This window comes from Bufo bufo, chromosome 1, assembly GCF_905171765.1.
Source record: "Bufo bufo chromosome 1, aBufBuf1.1, whole genome shotgun sequence".
Lineage (NCBI taxonomy): Eukaryota > Metazoa > Chordata > Amphibia > Anura > Bufonidae > Bufo > Bufo bufo.
In genome coordinates this window covers 107,608,743-107,627,105 of record NC_053389.1, presented here as the reverse complement: position 1 = coordinate 107,627,105, position 18,363 = coordinate 107,608,743, and positions in this window count along the sequence as shown.

Genomic DNA, 18,363 nt, shown 5'->3' with positions numbered 1-18,363 from the left:
TCTGATCACCTGACCACCTTCATCCACTAAAATTCTACAACTCCTAGTAGTTGAATCACATGATATCAAGTTACACTCCTCCTTTCATTCATACGAAGGTCCTTATTCAATCCGATTATATATCGATTTTCATCCGACTAAATCCTACACTTATCCTGAAAAATCGCATATTTACTGCTGTTTCATTACATCGCATAGTTTTAACACAGCTGGAGTGCCGGAGGTTAGCCATCACAGTAGTAGACCACTCTTTGATACTGAGGCACAGTAATTCTATATATATAAATTAAGAGATTAATGGGGATTGTGTAAGCAGTTCAATAAGATGCAGACGGCGATATATTAGACCGCCATTTAATACTAAGGCACTAATTCTTTATCTAAAATAACAGATTAAAATCACAGAAAATAATGCACTATAACAATAGATGCAAACATAATATATGTACTAATTCCTCACTGTGATCATAAAATCTGAGACTCTCAGCCAATATTTTTTGCTCAAAACACATCTGACCGCCTACCCGCACCAAGGTGGTCTCAGTTAGGCAGGTCCTACTCTAAACCTACTTATGCTGTTGGGCATCTAGGACAGCAGACCCTGCACATATAGTGTGCTGCTCCTAGTTACCTCTGTGTGCATCAAGCAACCAATGAGAGGAGGAGCCCTGACAGCTGTATGTACCACCTAATCAAGGTCGCCTGTGAGATAGGCGGGGCAAAAGTGCACAAAAATGCTACTCCCAAAATAGAAGTGCATTCCGTGATTTTATTAATGTAGCGATACACATCTCACAGGCGACCTTAATTAGGTGCTACATACAGCTGTGTGTGCTCCTCCTCTCATTGGTTGCTTGATGCACACCGAGGTAACTAGGAGCAGCACACTATATGTGCAGGGGCTTCTGTCCTGAATATAGATGCCCATACGGCATAGGTAGGTTTAGATTAGGACCTGCCTGACTGGGACCACCTTGGCGTGGGTAGGCGGGCACAGATGTGTTTTAGTCAAAATATATTGGCTAAGAGTCTCAGATTTTATTATCAGAGTGAGGACTAAGTCCATATATAATGTTTGCATCTATTGTTTTAGTGCATTATTTTCCGTGATTTTATAAATGTAGCCATGCACATCAGCATATTCGTTATCATATCGTGCTGGATATTAATTATTTTTTTTCTGTGATAAAAAAAAAAAAGAGATTAACTGCAAATGTGTCAGCAGTTCAACAAGATGCAGATGGCGATATATTAGACCGCCCTTTAATACTGAGGCACAGTAATTCTATATATAAACTATCAGATTAAATGAGATTGTGGCAACAGTTTAACAAGATGCACATGGCGATTATACTTAAACGGCACGGTCCCTGCAGTCTGCCTATGCTCTCACTAAAATGTCTAAAATCTCTCCCTACGCTCTCCCTGCACTCTCCCTATCCTATATTCTACAATTAAAAGCTTTCAGAAACACTGTCTCAAGCGCATTAGTGCTTGTCACGTCTCTCCCTAAGCTCAGCTCACATTGAAATGGAGGAGACTGCGTGGGATAAGGCTATTTCAATGGATGTCGTATATCTGGACTTCTCCAAAGCATTTGACACTGTACCGCATAAGAGCTTAGTATATAAAATGAGAATGCTCGGGCTGGGAGAAAACGTCTGTATGTGGGTAAGTAACTGGCTCAGTGATAGAAAACAGAGGGTGGTTATTAACGGTACATACTCAGATTGGGTCACTGTCACTAGTGGAATACCTCAGGGGTCGGTATTGGGCCCCATTCTCTTCAATTTATTTATTAATGATCTTGTAGAAGCTTTGCATAGTAAAATATCAATTTTTGCAGATGACACTAAACTGTGTAAAGTAATTAACACAGAAGAGGACAGTATACTACTACAGAGGGATCTGGATAGATTGCAGGCTTGGGCAGAGAAGTGGCAGATAAGGTTTAACACTGACAAATGTAAAGTTATGCACATGGGAAGGAATAATGCAAGTCACCCGTACATACTAAATGGTAAAACACTGGGTAACAATGACATGGAAAAGGACCTAGGAATTTTAATAAATAGCAAACTAAGGCTACTTTCACACGAGCGTTTGGAGCGGATCCGTCTGATGTTTCATCAGACGGATCCGCTCCGATAATGCAGATGTTTGCATCCGTTCAGAACGGATCCGTCTGCATTATTACTTAGAAAATTTTCTAAGTCAGAAAGTAGCCTGAGCGGATCCGTTCAGACTTTACATTGAAAGTCAATGGGGAACGGATCCGCTTGAAGATTGAGCCATATGGTGTCATCTTCAAGCGGATCCGTCCCCATTGACTTCCATTATAAGTCTGGACGGATCCGCTCACCTCCGCACGGCCAGGCGGACACCCGAACGCTGCAAGCAGCGTTCAGGTGTCCGCTCACTGAGCGGAGCGGAGGCTGAGCGCTGGCAGGCGGATGCATTCTCAGTGGATCCGCCTCCACTGAGAATGCATTAGGGCCAGACGGATGCGTTCGGGGCCGCTCGTGAGCCCCTTCAAACGGAGTGCACGAGCGGACACCCGAACGCTCGTGTGAAAGTAGCCTAAGCAGTAAAAACCAGTGTCAGGCAGCTGCTGCCAAGGCCAATAAGATAATGGGTTGCATTAAAAGGGGCATAGATGCCCGTGATGAGAACATAGTCCTGCCACTTTTTCAAAAAAGCTAGTCAGACCACACATGGAGTACTGTGTACAGTTCTGGGCTCCTGTGAACAAGGCAGACATAGCAGAGCTGGAGAGGGTCCAGAGGAGGGCAACTAAAGTAATAACTGGAATGGGGCAACTACAGTACCCTGAAAGATTATCAGCATTAGGGTTACTCACTTTAGAAAAAAGACGACTGAGGGGAGATCTAATTAATATGTATAAATATATCAGGGGTCAGTACAGAGATCTCTCCCATCATCTATTTATCCCCAGGACTGTGACTGTGACGAGGGGACATCCTCTGCGTTTGGAAGAAAGAAGGTTTGTACACAAACATAGAAAAGGATTCTTTACGGTAAGAGCAGTGAGACTATGGAACTCTCTGCCTGAGGAGGTGGTGATGGTAAGTACAATAAAAGCGTTCAAGAGGGGCCTGGATGTATTTCTGGAGCGTAATAATATTACAGGCTATAGCTACTAGAGAAGGGGTCGTTGATCTGGAACTGCCCGCCGGATCTGGAAAAACTTGTGAAAACGGATTACATTTGAATCCTGATCAGGATTTTGATCACAATGAAAAAATGCATTGGAAAAAACGGATCCGCCATTTCTGGACTTTAACTTTTTTTTCACATTTTTCGGTGCAAAAGCCGGATCCGGTTTGACTGAACACACGGCGCCGGATCTGGCGTTAATGCAAGTCAATGGGAAAAAGACCGGATCCGGCGTTCAGTCAAAGTGTTCAGGATTTTTGGCCGGAGGTAAAAATACAACATGCTACGGTTTTCTGAAAAGCCTGATCAGTCAAAAAGACTGAACTGAAGACATCCTGATGCATCCTGAACGTATTACTCTCCATTCAGAATGCATTAGGATAAAACTGATCAGTTATTTTCCGGATTTGAGCCCCTAAGGCCTCTTTCACACTTGCGTTGTCCGGATCCGGCGTGTACTCCACTTGCCGGAATTACACGCCGGATCCGGAAAAACGCAAGTGTACTGAAAGCATTTGAAGACGGAGCCGTCTTCAAAATGCTTTCAGTGTTACTATGGCAGCCAGGACGCTATTAAAGTCCTGGTTGCCATAGTGGGAGCGGGGGAGCGGTATACTTACAGTCCGTGCGGCTCCCCGGGCGCTCCAGAATGACGTCAGAGCGCCCCATGCGCATGGATGACGTGTCCATGTGATCACGTGATTCATGCTCTTGGGGCGCCCTGACGTCACTCTGGAGCGCCCCGGGAGCCGCACGGACGGTAAGTACACTGCTCCCCCGCTCCCCGCTACACTTTACCATGGCTGCCAGGACTTTAGTGTCCTGGCAGCCATGGTAACCATTCAGAAAAAACTAAACGCCAGGTCCGGCAATGTGCCGAAACGACGTTTAGCTTAAGGCCGGATCCGGATCAATGCCTTTCAATGGGCATTAATTCCGGATCCGGCCTTGCGGCAAGTGTTCAGGATTTTTGGCCGGAGCAAAAAGCGCAGCATGCTGCGGTATTTTCTCCGGCCAAAAAACGTTCCGTTCCGGAACTGAAGACATCCTGATGCATCCTGAACGGATTTCACTCCATTCAGAATGCATTAGTATAAAACTGATCAGGATTCTTCCGGCATAGAGCCCCGACGACGGAACTCTATGCCGGAAGAAAAGAACGCAGGTGTGAAAGAGCCCTAAGACGGAACTCAGCGCCGGAAAAGAAAAACGCTAGTGTGAAAGTACCCTTAGCTTTTGGGGAGTATGTATACATGGTACTCTCTTTTACCTGTATTACTTTCACAGTTTGTAGACATAGCAGACTGGGCAACAATGCAAAATGTGGAATAAAGCACCCGAAAACGACACATCATTTGTACGACTTGTAATGTCATATGGGGCAAAAGGACTTTTTGGGCACCCTCTGGCTCCATGGAGACCCCAAGCTCTGTACCCTATATATGTGTACCCTTTATAATAGGTTGACGATTCAGTTGTGCCTGAAGAAGAGAGATGCGAAACTCGCGTCAGTGTTTATGATCACTGGTCTGTATTATTTCTATGCTACTTACTACTGGTATTTTTTGATTACCCTGTTATTGCTTTATGTTTTCCTGATCTTATGTATTGTTGGGAATAGTATGTTTTGCACTATGCACTTTATTTAGTCATATGAGACATATTGGGTCTGGGATATAGTTATTATTATCATTATTATTACTTTTATCCCAGTAGTTTATGATATACATATGCTGACAGTGTGTCTTTTATCTGTCTGCACTTGACTGCCACTGTGTCTTACTTTTTTGTATATATGTTTGTGTACTTGAACCAATAAAATTAACATTTTTATATTGGGGTAGCACTACGTTGTGTCATTTTATAGGTGTTATAGTTGTTATTCTATACACGGAGTACATTAAAGTTGTGGGAGCCCTATACTTGATTGGGATTAGGAGACAGGTTAACTAGAAAGTCAATTGGCCCATCTCAATTCTGTCTCCTGCATTGAGAAGAGAGAGTGCAATATGTGAGTGCTTCTCTCTCCTCGTTAGAGGGATCGGTGGGGGTCTCAGCGCTCAGACCCCCACCAACCAAAACCTTTAACATGTCTCTATGACATATCAACAGTTTCCATTCTGTGCAGCTACGGAACTTAACTTGTCACACAATACAGAGGGAATTTCAATTCCTAATAAATAAATAAAAAACACGCACTTAAAATTTGGAACAATATAACTCTAATTAGCTGCTATCGGTTGTGAAATTTAATTTTCGTATACTTTGATTTGGTCCTTGAATGCAGAAACGCCAAGCCGAATGTGGTCATACTTTGTAAGTAAGGCTTTAACTTTGAAAAACAAACGCATCAACAGAGAAGAGAAGGAGTCCAGTCGTCCAAAGTCTGCGAGCCCCTGTAATATCCCCCGTGTGAGTGTGTGCACCCTTGCAGAGCCAGACTGACTAAGCCTTGTCTGCTGCATCCTCTCAGTACTCTCCAGGCGCCAGGTCTGACAGTGTTGTGACGGCTCCTGGGAGAGTACGCTGACAGGGAGACTGTCTGTGGCTGAATGACAGCTCTGGCCTTCTGCCAGGAAAGCGGAGACTCTCAGGGCAGTGAATGACAAAACTGAAATTAGGATAGCACCAAAACAGAGACATTACAGGCTCGGTGGCTGCTATAACAATCTGAGGGGGGTCTCATTTTCCCACTTCGCAAGACACTGGCTGCATTTTAACAAGAGCTCTTGCCACACACGCATATGTTTTTCCTGCTTCTAATAAAACAGCGCAGAGATCTAGCAGTAATGAACTGGTGATAATATTACCCAGTTATAGTCCCGGAGGTTGGATGGTAAAACAATTTTGTATTGGAAAAATAACAAAAAGGATTAAATGTGATACCTTTAACGGCTAAGTGAAGGGGAACATTATGCAAGCCTTGTAGGTAGTAAGGCCCCAGTAATTAGTCCTATGATTACCTTGCACTATTCCAGGGCCTCGCAAGCTGTAAAATGACTTGACCTATCATCCCACTGGGATTTTAAATATTCCTCCTTTCACTTGCAATTTCCCCTCTTTATCCTGAATTCTCCAATGACCTCTATTCACTAAATGGAGCTCTCATAGGGCTTGTAAAAAAACAAAAACCTCAAGACAGCCACAACTGTATCTTTAGGGGCTTTGCACGCTTGTGGGTGAAAGGGGGGTTGGCAATCCAACCCCCCCCCCCCCCCATCACAGGCAGACCTGAGAAGGGAAACCTACTTACCTGCTTCCTGATGCTGGCCCCCGACTCCTGCGCTCTGCAGCCAGCGATTGGCTGCAGCGACGTCAAAACAGAAGTTTACATTTAGGGACCCGAGCGGAACAGTGGAGGCAGGAGAGGGAAGGAGCCAAGAGCCAAAGTCGGGTAGCAGGTAAGTAGGCTTCACTTCTATTCCATATTGACATATGAAAGCAAGGTTTTAATCAGTAGGGGTCTGAGTACTGAGAACCCAACGACTGTTAATAAAAACCGCAGTCTCACATAATGGTCACTTCTCGCTGCTGGAGACAAACTCAGTACAAAGTCTAAGAGCCCTTCTCTAGTCCGTCTGCAGCAGTAAGTAGACATGGCCCTGTGTAAGAGCTTCCATCTCCTTTTTTAACAGTAGGTTGGGGGTCACAGCTTTCAGACCCCCACTGATCAAAACCTTTCGTATGTACTATAACTTAAAAAAAAATGCAGGTATCATTTGAAGGCTATACATGCACTTTAGGCCTCTTGCACACGTTTACGTTCCGTTTTTTGCATTCCGCATACGGACAATATATGGAACCATTCATTTCAACCATTCATAGAGTCAACACAAAAAAAAAAACAGAAGGTACTCCGTATGCCTTCCGTTTCCGTATTTCCGTTCCGTTCAAAGATAGAACATGTCCTATTATTGTCCGCATAACGGACAAGGATAGTGCTGTTCTATCAGGGACCAGCTGTTCCATTCTGCAAAAAAACGGAATGCACACGGACGTCATCCGTATTTTTAGCGGATCCGTTTTTTGTGGGCCGCAAAATACTGAAAAAGCCATACGGTCGTGTGCAAGAGGCTTTCACACTTGCTGCAGAGGATTCCGGCAGGCAGTTTCGTTGCCGGAACTGCCTGCTGGATCCGGCAATCCGGACGCAAACGGATGGCATTTGTCAGACGGACCCGGATGCCTGACAAATGCATTAAAATACTGGATCCGTCTCTCCGGTGTCATCTGGAACATCTGGAAAGCCGGATCCATTTTGCCAGAACACTTAATGCCGGATTCGGCACTAATACACTTCAATGTAAATTAATGCCGAATCCGGCATTCCGGCAAGTGTTCAGTATTTTTGGCCGGAGAGAATACTGCAGCATGCTGCTGTATTTTCTCCGTCCAAAAAACGTAAGAGGGACTGAACTGATGCATCCTGATGCATACTGAACGGCATGCTCTCTATTCAGAATGCATTAGGATAAAACTAATCCGTTTTTTCCGGTATTTAGCTCCTGTGATGGAACTCAATACCGGAAAACAAAAACGCTAGTGTGAAAGTAACCTAAGATGAATGTTTTATTATTATTATTATTATTATTGCTTTTTACAATTTTTTTCCCAATAGGACGTTTTTGAAAAAAATTGCAGTTATTTGTCGTTTGCAGCCTGAATCTTTTCACATGTATGCCTAAGGGAATACCCAATCTTAAATAACACTTAGCTGTTTTATTTTAAAGGATGCAAAATTTCACACCCCTGCCGATCAGCAGTTTGAAGAGAAAGCAGTTACTTAGTGAGATTTCCCTACCTCCTAACTACCGGTCGCACCAGAAATGACGTGAGGAGGCGTGCCAGAGTTGTGCCGATCTGCGCATGCGCAAAATGACAGTTTAGGGAAAATCTCACAGCGGAGTTCAGCTACACACCGGGACACTGCGCATGCGCCGGAGAGCCTCAGTAGGGAAATATAACAGCCCAGTGCGCAAGCGCGGCTAACTCCAGGACATGCATCCGATCTCCCTACCCCCACACTGCGCAGGCAGACAACCCCCATATATATATATATATTTATTTAACAGAAAAATGGCCATCAGCTCTCCCTACCCCCACACTGTAGCCTCGCTTGCGCACTGCGCCGTAATAAACTTCTCATTCACTTGCACAAAGAAAGGCAGTCGCTCCTCTATTGATGCTAAAGGACCTGTCAAAGGACCTGTGCTCAAGCGTATGATGTCACCATGCGCTACCAGCATGATCGCTGGGAGCTCATGGTGTCGTCATCACACTTGAGCGCAGGTCCTTCAGCATCAAGAGAGGAGCGACTACCTCTACGTGTGCAAGTGGATGAGGTAATTTTTCTTAACCCCTAAAAGTCCATAGGGGTTTAAACTGCCATTAAAAACAGTCCCATTGATTTCAGTGGGGTTTGTCTGGCTGTGAAATAGGCCAAAAATAGAACATGTTCTATTTTTTGACGGCCACTATTCACTAGGTTTAAAAACAAAATGGCCATGTGAATAGCACCATTGACTTCAATTTGTTCTAAAAATGGCTGTGTTAATGTAGCTTAAACTCCCATCTCAGTCATGAAAAGGTATGATGGGAATAACCCTTAAAGAAGCCTGCACCACTTAATAAAGTTGGTGCATCTTACCCCTCCAGACTTTTTACTAAGACTGCGATTTGGAACGCCAATCTTAGTAAATCTGCCCCATAGTGCTCAAAGTTACGAAGTGATTCCCGGCTGCTTGTCTCCTAATCTCCAGTCCTTTAGAGTCAACGTCAACAGCAACATTTCAACATAGCAAAATTGCATCTCGAGCACTCATTTCTAAGAAAGCACTAGTGGGGGTCTAGAGGCTGAGACCCATACCAGTCACTAGACTGAAGGACCACAAGGCATTATGGCCCCTTAGTTCTAGGAATCTGTGAGGGGTCCCAGTCCTTGGACCATCGTGATCTCATGAGGGGTGCTGTCTCCTGCCCTGGTACAGTTGAGCCTACTTTAATCTCCTTGTGGCCCACAAATTCAATAGCATTAAGAAGTGGTTGATTGAGAGATGCCTAAAACAGGATATCCAAAAAGCAGAGGTGTTTTTTTGTTGTTTGTTACTGGCAGGACCCAGGCCGGCTCATGAACTTCAACTGGCAGAAACTAGGACCTGAGTGTTTGTGTCATACAAGTCTAGAGAACAAGATTAATCTAGGAATTCATATTCTCTGCATTCTATACAGTGGGATTTGGCTTCATATACTTCTAATTTACGATTTAATTCATATAGTTTAATACAACTTGGAGCTTGCCACCATTTGGAACCATTTTCTAGCACATTGCTTGGCGCTGAGGTTCTTGAGACAAAATCAGTTTTAGGGTTCTGTTTAACAAACTCTGACGCTGAATGTTCCAAAAATAAATGTTATTCAGATGCTTTTAAAGCTCTAAATTTAATTTTACATTGCTTACAGGATGCAAAACACAACCATTAAGAATTAACAAAGACTGGATGCCAGGTGACCATAGCTCTCAACAGGGCGGTGTCTAAACCGAAGTAATCAGCTCATTACCAGGGGAGTAGCTAAAGGCTCATGGGATCTGGTGCAAGAGTTCAGCATGGGCCCCCCTTCCTGCAGTGCTTTGTGGCCAGGGGCAGGGAAGCACATAGCCTTCATGCTGCCTGAGGCAAAAATTTTAAGAGCACCCCCACCATGCCAAATTTTGACCTAACCCCTTCCCTTAGGTGTTAGGTGTTACTTGACCAGCATGCACTTTCTATAATACTGGTATCTTCTTATATGGCACAAGGGTCTTTGGGCCTGCCTCAGGCTCCTGGTCCCAGTAGCCACTGCTACTTCTGAACCCCCTATAGCTATGCCAGTGGCGTAGCATGGGTTGCCAGCACCCGGGGCAAGCCATGTATTGTGCCCCCCCAACCTGTGGACATGCCCCTTTTTACAGATAATGTAGCAGTCCTATGTAACACCACAGATAATACAGTGATAATTCTCTGAGTACAGATAATGTAGTAGATGGGTGTGTGGCCCCAGAATTCAGAACACACACAGTGTGACCTGAAGTCTGGGGCTAGGATGCGGCAGGGTGGGCCATATTCTCAATCCACCCCTCAACCCTACCGTGAAACAAATATGTGTTTGGACATTACATACATCGCTACAAAATATACAGTATAATACAGCACCACATGCCTCATCCATCCAGTGACATCTCCTGTGATGTAGACTTTCCTTAGCGTCTTCATTCAGAGATAAGACCGCCATGACACCTTCTTTCAGATGCGTCTTATCTCTGCAGAGTTTTATTATTATTAGTTATTATTATTATTATATATAATGGCCCCCTCTGTGTAATATATAATAGCCCAGTCTGTATGATGTATAATGGCCCCTCTGTAATATTAGGATCAGTGATGGCCAGTTCGCAGTGTTCGCTAATGAACACATGTCCGGCGATGCACAGGTAAGCCCTCACCTGTGCCTGCGCCGCGAGCTGGTCTGAAACAAATGCGGTCTCTGGGTGCAGGCAGTTCCGAGAACAGCCCGATGAAGGACCCTGGCGGCTGTTCTCAGAACTGCCTGCTTCCGGTGACCGCATTTGTTTCAGACCGGCTCGCGGCGCAGGCACAGGTGAGGGCTTACCTGTGCATCGCCGGACTTGTGAGTTAAGATGGCAGCCCGCATGTGTTTGCTGGCGAACACTGCGAACTGGCCATCACTGATTAGGATATATAATGGGCCATTATATATCCTAATAATATGGAGGGGGGCCATTTTATATTATAATAATACTGGGGTGGGGTCATTTTATATAATAATTATACAGAGGGGCCATTATATATATATATATATATATATATATATATATATATATATATATATGTAATAATAATACAGAGGGGGCCATTATATATCCTAATATTACAGAGGGGTCATTATATATAATAATTATACAGATGGTACATTATATATTATAATTATACAGGGGGGCAATATATAATAATTACACAGATGGGCCATTATATATTATACAGGGTGGTATTATATATAATAATTATACAGGGGGACCATTATATATTATACAGGGGGACCATTATATATTATAATTATACAGAGGGGCCATTATATATTATAATTATACAGGGGGGCCATTATATATAATAATTATACAGGGGGGCCATTATATATAATAATTATACAGGGGGCCATTATATATTATACAGAGGGCCATTATATATTATACAGATAGGCCATTATATATAATAATTATACAGGGGGACCATTATATATTATACAGTGGGGCCATTATATATTATACAGAGGGGCCATTATATATTATAATTATACAGGGGGGCCATTATATATAATAATTATACAGGGGGGGCATTATATATTATACAGAGGGCCATTATATATTATACAGATAGGCCATTATATATAATAATTATACAGGGGGCCATTATATATTATACAGAGGGCCATTATATATTATACAGATAGGCCATTATATATTATAATTATACAGGGGGACCATTATATATTATAATTATACAGAGGGGCCATTAGTAATGGGCCCTCTGTATAATTATAATATATAATAGCCCCTCTGTATAATATATAATGTTTCCCCTGTATAATTATAATATATAATGGCCCCCCTGTATAATTATTATATATAATGGCCTCTCTGTATAATATATAAGTCCCCCTGTATAATTATAATATATAATGGCCCCTCTGTATAATATGTAATGGCCCACATTCTTCCCCCCCCCCCTCCATAGTGCCCCCAGTATGGACCCTAGTACTTACATAAAAAAACAAATACTCACCTCTCTTCATCACCTCTTGTAGCCTTTGGTCTGGCGTCCCGGCGCAGGCGGTCGGGAACACATCACCCTGCCCTCCTGCACCGTGTCATCATGTAATCTCGCGAGAATCGGCGCAGGAGGTCACGGTGATGTAATTGCGATCTCCTGCGCTATTCTGCTGCTTCATAGGCTTTAGGCCTGGCCTGAAGCTTATGAGGCAGAACGGAGGAGATGGGAGCCATAGGGTTCCATCACCCTTATTATACTGCCTGCTGCCTGGCGCCCCCTACAATTTGGCGCCCGGGGCAATGCCCCCCCCCCCCCCCCCCCCCACTCTACACCACTGAGCTATGTCTCTGCTCATTACTCTATCAAAATGTCCTCAATTAGGTAAAGAGGCGTGTTGGCGCTTCTCTGGCACCTGGCACCTGAGGCACATCCCTCCAGCTATGCCCCTAACACTGAAGAAGAGTGGAGGACTGTGTATACAAATTAGTTGCTTATGATCATAAACATGGGCCTAGACCGATCTCACAGGGCGCCATAGTGAAGCTTACTATTGGGGTACTTCTACCCCACCCAGTCAACTCCCAGGCAACACGGAATGTAAAGTGCAATTCCAAAGATTTATGAAGAATTTCCTTATTAGTGTAAGAAATTTTTAATTAAAAAAAAAGTAGTCCTTTGCTTTACCCAGATTATCGGAAAAAGTGGAACAGGTGCTTCATAAATATGCTGCCACTTTTGAACACCATATTTCTCAATGTATTTACACCAGATGACTGGCAAAAATACAATGATAAACCTCCCCATACAGATCTATTTGCTTCCCTTTAAATAGGATATTAATAAACTGGCTGCCTGAAACCACCACTAGGGGGGGTTACATGATAGGAATTTACAAAGCATTTAAATCAATGGAAGCTGTAAAATTCTCTATGTACTGAGCACCTCCCTAGTGACGACGCATGCCAATGCAGTGTTTTCATGTTGGAAACAGGAGTTCAGCACCCCCCGGGACCCATAGCAGTCGTGTAGTCTGTCCCTATGGTAGGTACGCCACTGGTGACAAAAAACATTCTAAAAAAGGAAAATTGAAACTATAATTATAATTTTTTTCACCTATTTAGCACTAACCAATTCCACAGCACTGCAGATACTGTCACTATTCACATTGGTACCCAAGTATCTAAATCCCTATCAGTGTGTTTTTTTTTTTTGTTTTTTTTTTTTAAGTGGGAGGAAACTGTAGTATCCAGAGGAAACCCATGCGGAAACAGGAAGAACATACTTAAAGGGTCTGTCGTCTTCAAACTTGGTTTCAGAGCAAGCCATGTGGAATAGATGCGCCAAAACATGACCAAAGTTTTCTTGTAAAAATCTGCTCCTCTAATTCCAAGAAATGCTTGTTTCTACTTTTATGCATATCAAGTTTTCAGTGCACCGTGGCGGAGCCACTCAGTTTGGTGCATCATTGCTCCGCCAGTAACACCGCCATTGCCTTCCCCTCTTGTTTGATTGACAATCTCTGAGATTCATAGTAAGGATACAGGGGAAGCCGGGTGCACTGGACAGAACGGCTCCACCAACTGTGCACTGAAAACCTTATTTGCATATAAATAAAACCAAGGGCATAACTAGAAATAACTAGCAAATTTTGGAATGGACGCGCTCCATCCCTCAGCTGCTTCCCCGCAACCCCTCCCCTCTCTGCTGCAACTCCCACTTCTGCGGCTAGTCACGATCACCTGTGCTCTCCATACAACTCCTCATCCATTCAGTCATATAACAAATATGAAAATAAATTAATCAACAGAGTTGTTTTTTTGTGATTCTGGAGTCCAGGTCATGGCAACCTGCAAGTCATGCTGCAAACCTAAGGCTGCCCTGCTACACTGCGATGCTTGTACTATATGTGTGACAGCTGTCCACCCAAGATCGCCGTGTAGCCCCAGCCTAACACACATGAACATTGCACCAAACAGAAGTGAATTGTGCACTGCCATATATCAATATTATAGCCTGGGTATCAGCAACCTTCGGCACTCTGGCTGCTGTGAAACTACAACTCCCAGCATGCACACTTGCTTGGCTGTTCTTTTAACTCTTATAGAAGTGAAAGGAGGATTCTGGGAGTTGTAGTTTCAGAAAAGCTGGAGTGCGAGAGGTTGCTGATCCCTGTAGTTCATCAATACTGATAATAGGGGTCTGAACTCCAGGCCCCCCACCAATCATTACAGTGAAAGGAGCTACATGTTCCTGCAAGTAATGCAGCCTGTTTTTCTTTTTGCTTCCTCAGACACAATGGCTCCTCCGACTGAGCAGAAGACTCGTCCTGTTTCAGTGAAACGATGGTCAGTTGAGTGACACAGCAATATAGAGGAAGCAGGGAAAGTGGGAGATGTTACCTGCAGTCCTATGTAACACCACAGATAACACAGTGATAACTCTGAGTACACATAATGTAGTAGATGTTACCTGCAGTCCTATGTAACACCACAGATAACACAGTGATAACTCTCTGAGTACACATAATGTAGTAGATGTTACCTGCAGTCCTATGTAACACCACAGATAACACAGTGATAACTTTCGGAGTACAGATAATGTAGTAATGTCACCTGCAGTCCTATGTAACACCACAAATAACACAGTGATAACTCTCTGAGTACAGATAATGTAGTAATGTCACCTGCAGTCCTATGTAACATCACAGATAACAGAGTGCAGGCGTCATAGCAGCTGCAACAGCTATAATTATGCTCCTGCATAAAAAGAAGCATTGCTCAGGGACAGAGGACCAGATTTTCACAAGTAATGCATGGTTGTGTTTTGGAGCACTTAACCTACATTGTGAAAGGCTTACCTTGAAAACAATTTTTGAGGTGACAGACTCCCTTTAAGATTAAATAATGTTTACTTAGTGGTCTATAGGTCCTCAAATCCAGTGGGCACTTGGATGTGCCCCAATTTTACTAGGTGGTTACGTTAGCCCTGAGGCCCAACAAGTCATGACAATTGTACAATATTATACTTACAGTATGTATAGTATATATACAATTACTACACAATACTATACAAGTCGTTGCAGTGATGGCTGAGGGGCCTTGGTACAGATTTTGTATAGGGTCCAGAAACTTGGAGATAAACCCCTAACCACAACACAGCTTCACAGACCCTGTTGCCAGTGAGGGAAAACAGGTCAGACACCAATCACCTAGAACTACCTCCAGGTCAGAAAAACTTCAAGCCAGCATCACACAGTGCCATTGAAATATTCACACACTCCAATAGCGTTAATGCAATTATATTACTGCAAGTACAGTCAGGTCCATAAATATTGGGACATTGACACAATTCTAACATTTTTGGCTCTATACACCACCACAATGGATTTGAAATGAGAAGATGTGCTTTAGCTGCAGACTGTCAGCTTTTATTTGAGGGTATTTACATCCAAATCAGGTGAACGGTGCAGGAATTACAACAGTTTGCATATGTGCCTCCCATTTGTTAAGGGACCAAAAGTAATGGGACAATTGGCTTCTCGGCTGTTCCATGGCCAGGTGTGTGTTATTCCCTCATTATCCCAAATACAATGAGCAGATAAAAGGTCCAGAGTTCATTTCAAGTGTGCTATTTGCATTTGGAATCTGTTGCTGTCTCAACTCTCAAGATGAGATCCAAACAGCTGTCAATATTAGTGAAGCAAGCCATCATTAGGCTGAAAAAACAAAACAAACCCATCAGAGAGATAGCAAAAACATTAGGCTTTTGGAACATTCTTAAAAAGAAGGAACGCACCGGTGAGCTCAGCAACACCAAAAGACCCGGAAGACCACGGAAAACAACTGTATATTAAAATAAACCAAATGTTTCGGACCTTCCTCTGCAGATACCAATGTGGACAAGATGTGTCTCCATGCGGTGTCTTGGATTATGTGGTGTCTTGGACCAATATATGAGGTTTTAATATACTTAGTGGCATTTCCAGAATCTATAATACAGTACTATATACAGTACAGACCAAAAGTTTGGACACCTTCTCATTCAAAGAGTTTTCTTTATTTTCATGACTATGAAGGCATCAAAACTATGAATTAACACATGTGGAATTATATACATAACAAACAAATGTGAAACAACTGAAAATATGTCATATTCTAGGTTCTTCAAAGTAGCCACCTTTTGCTTTGATTACTGCTTTGCACACTCTTGGCATTCTCTTGATGAGCTTCAAGAGGTAGTCCCCTGAAATGGTCTTCCAACAGTCTTGAAGGAGTTCCCAGAGATTCTTAGCACTTGTTGGCCCTTTTGCCTTCACTCTGCGGTCCAGCTCACCCCAAACCATCTCGATTGGGTTCAGGTCCGGTGACTGTGGAGGCCAGGTCATCTGGCGCAGCACCCCATCACTCTCCTTCATGGTCAAATAGCCCTTACTTTCAAAGTTTTCCCAATTTTTCGGCTGACTGACTGACCTTCATTTCTTAAAGTAATGATGGCCATTCGTTTTTCTTTACTTAGAATTTGTATTATGGCAAGAAAAAAGCAGCTAACAGTCTATTCAGTAGGACTATCAGCTGTGTATCCACCTGACTTCTCCTCAACTCAACTGATGGTCCCAACCCCATTTATAAGGCAAGAAATCCCACTTATTAAACCTGACAGGGCACACCTGTGAAGTGAAAACCATTTCAGGGGACTACCTCTTGAAGCTCATCAAGAGAATGCCAAGAGTGTGCAAAGCAGTAATCAAAGCAAAAGGTGGCTACTTTGAAGAACCTAGAATATGACATATTTTCAGTTGTTTCACACTTGTTTGTTATGTATATAATTCCACATGTGTTAATTCATAGTTTTGATGCCTTAAGTGTGAATCTACAATTTTCATAGTCATGAAAATAAAGAAAACTCTTTAAATGAGAAGGTGTGTCCAAACTTTTGGTCTGTACTGTACATTTGGATCATTCTTTGGAATCTTCACAATAAAATAATGAACTAATTGCATAAAATCTATTGGAGTGCTTTGAATATTTCAGTGGTATTGGATGACTGACAAATACTGCACAAGCACCAATATCAACAAGTGTGCAGAACTCACTTCTTTGCATCACACTGTCAACCTATATCCACAAGTGCCTGCTAGTGACATTCAATTGCCGCACAACCAGTCACCATACCTCCTCATCTGGTGCCACAATTTACACTTTGCACTTACTTCTGGATGTGCCACAAATTATATTTTGCACAAAGGCCTCATGCACACGACCGTTGTGTGCACCCATGGCCGTTGTGCCGTTTTCCGTTTTTTTTCGCGGACCTATTGACTTTCAATGGGTCCGTGGAAAAATCGGAAAATGCACCGTTTTGCAGCCGCATCCGTGATCCGTGTTTCCTGGCCATGAAAAAAATATGACCTGTCTTTTTTTTTTCACGGCCAACGGTTCACGGACCCATTCAAGTCAATGGGACCGTGAAAGAACACGGATGCACACAAGATTGGCATCCGTGTCCGTGATCCGTGGCCGTAGGTTAGTTTTTATACAGACGGATCCGAAGATCCGTCTGCATAAAAGCTTTTTCATAGCTGAGTTTTCACTATGTGAAAACTCAGAACCGACAGTATATTCTAACACAGAGGCGTTCCCATGGTGATGGGGACGCTTCAGGTTAGAATATACTAACAGAACTGTGTACATGACTGCCCCCTGCTGCCTGGAAGGTGCTGCCAGGCAGCAGGGGGCAGCCCCCCCCCTGTAGTTAACACATTGGTGGCCAGTGTGGCCGCCCCCCCTCCCTCCCCTGTAGTTAACTCATTGGTGGCCAGTGCGGCCGCCCCCCCCCCCTCCCCTGTAGTTAACTCATTGGTGGTCAGTGCGGCCGGCCCCCCTCCCTCCCCTGTAGTTAACTCGTTGGTGGCTAGTGGGCCCCCCCCTCCCTCCCCTGTAGTTAACTCGTTGGTGGCTAGTGGGCCCCCCCCTCCCTCCCCTGTAGTTAACTCGTTGGTGGCCAGTGGGCCTTCTCCCCTCCCTCCCCCTCCTAATTAAAATCTCCCCCCTATCATTGGTGGCAGCGGAGTGTACCGATCGGAGTCCCAGTTTAATCGCTGGGGCTCCGATCGGTAACCATGGTGTGGCGAAACCAACCTCGCCACTGAGTTTTTGGAGAGGACTGGCTGCTGGCCCCTTGCCCCTGGATTATGGGCCATATACTAACTTTTAAACCCCTGAACCTATTCAAGTGAATTTTGGATAGGTTTGTCCCCAAGTTATACTGTTTAAATTGATGTAAGTTATATGTATGGCCAATGTAAACTCACAAAGTTGTAACAATTTATAATAAGTGTAACTTGTCAGCTTGGGAGGAAATG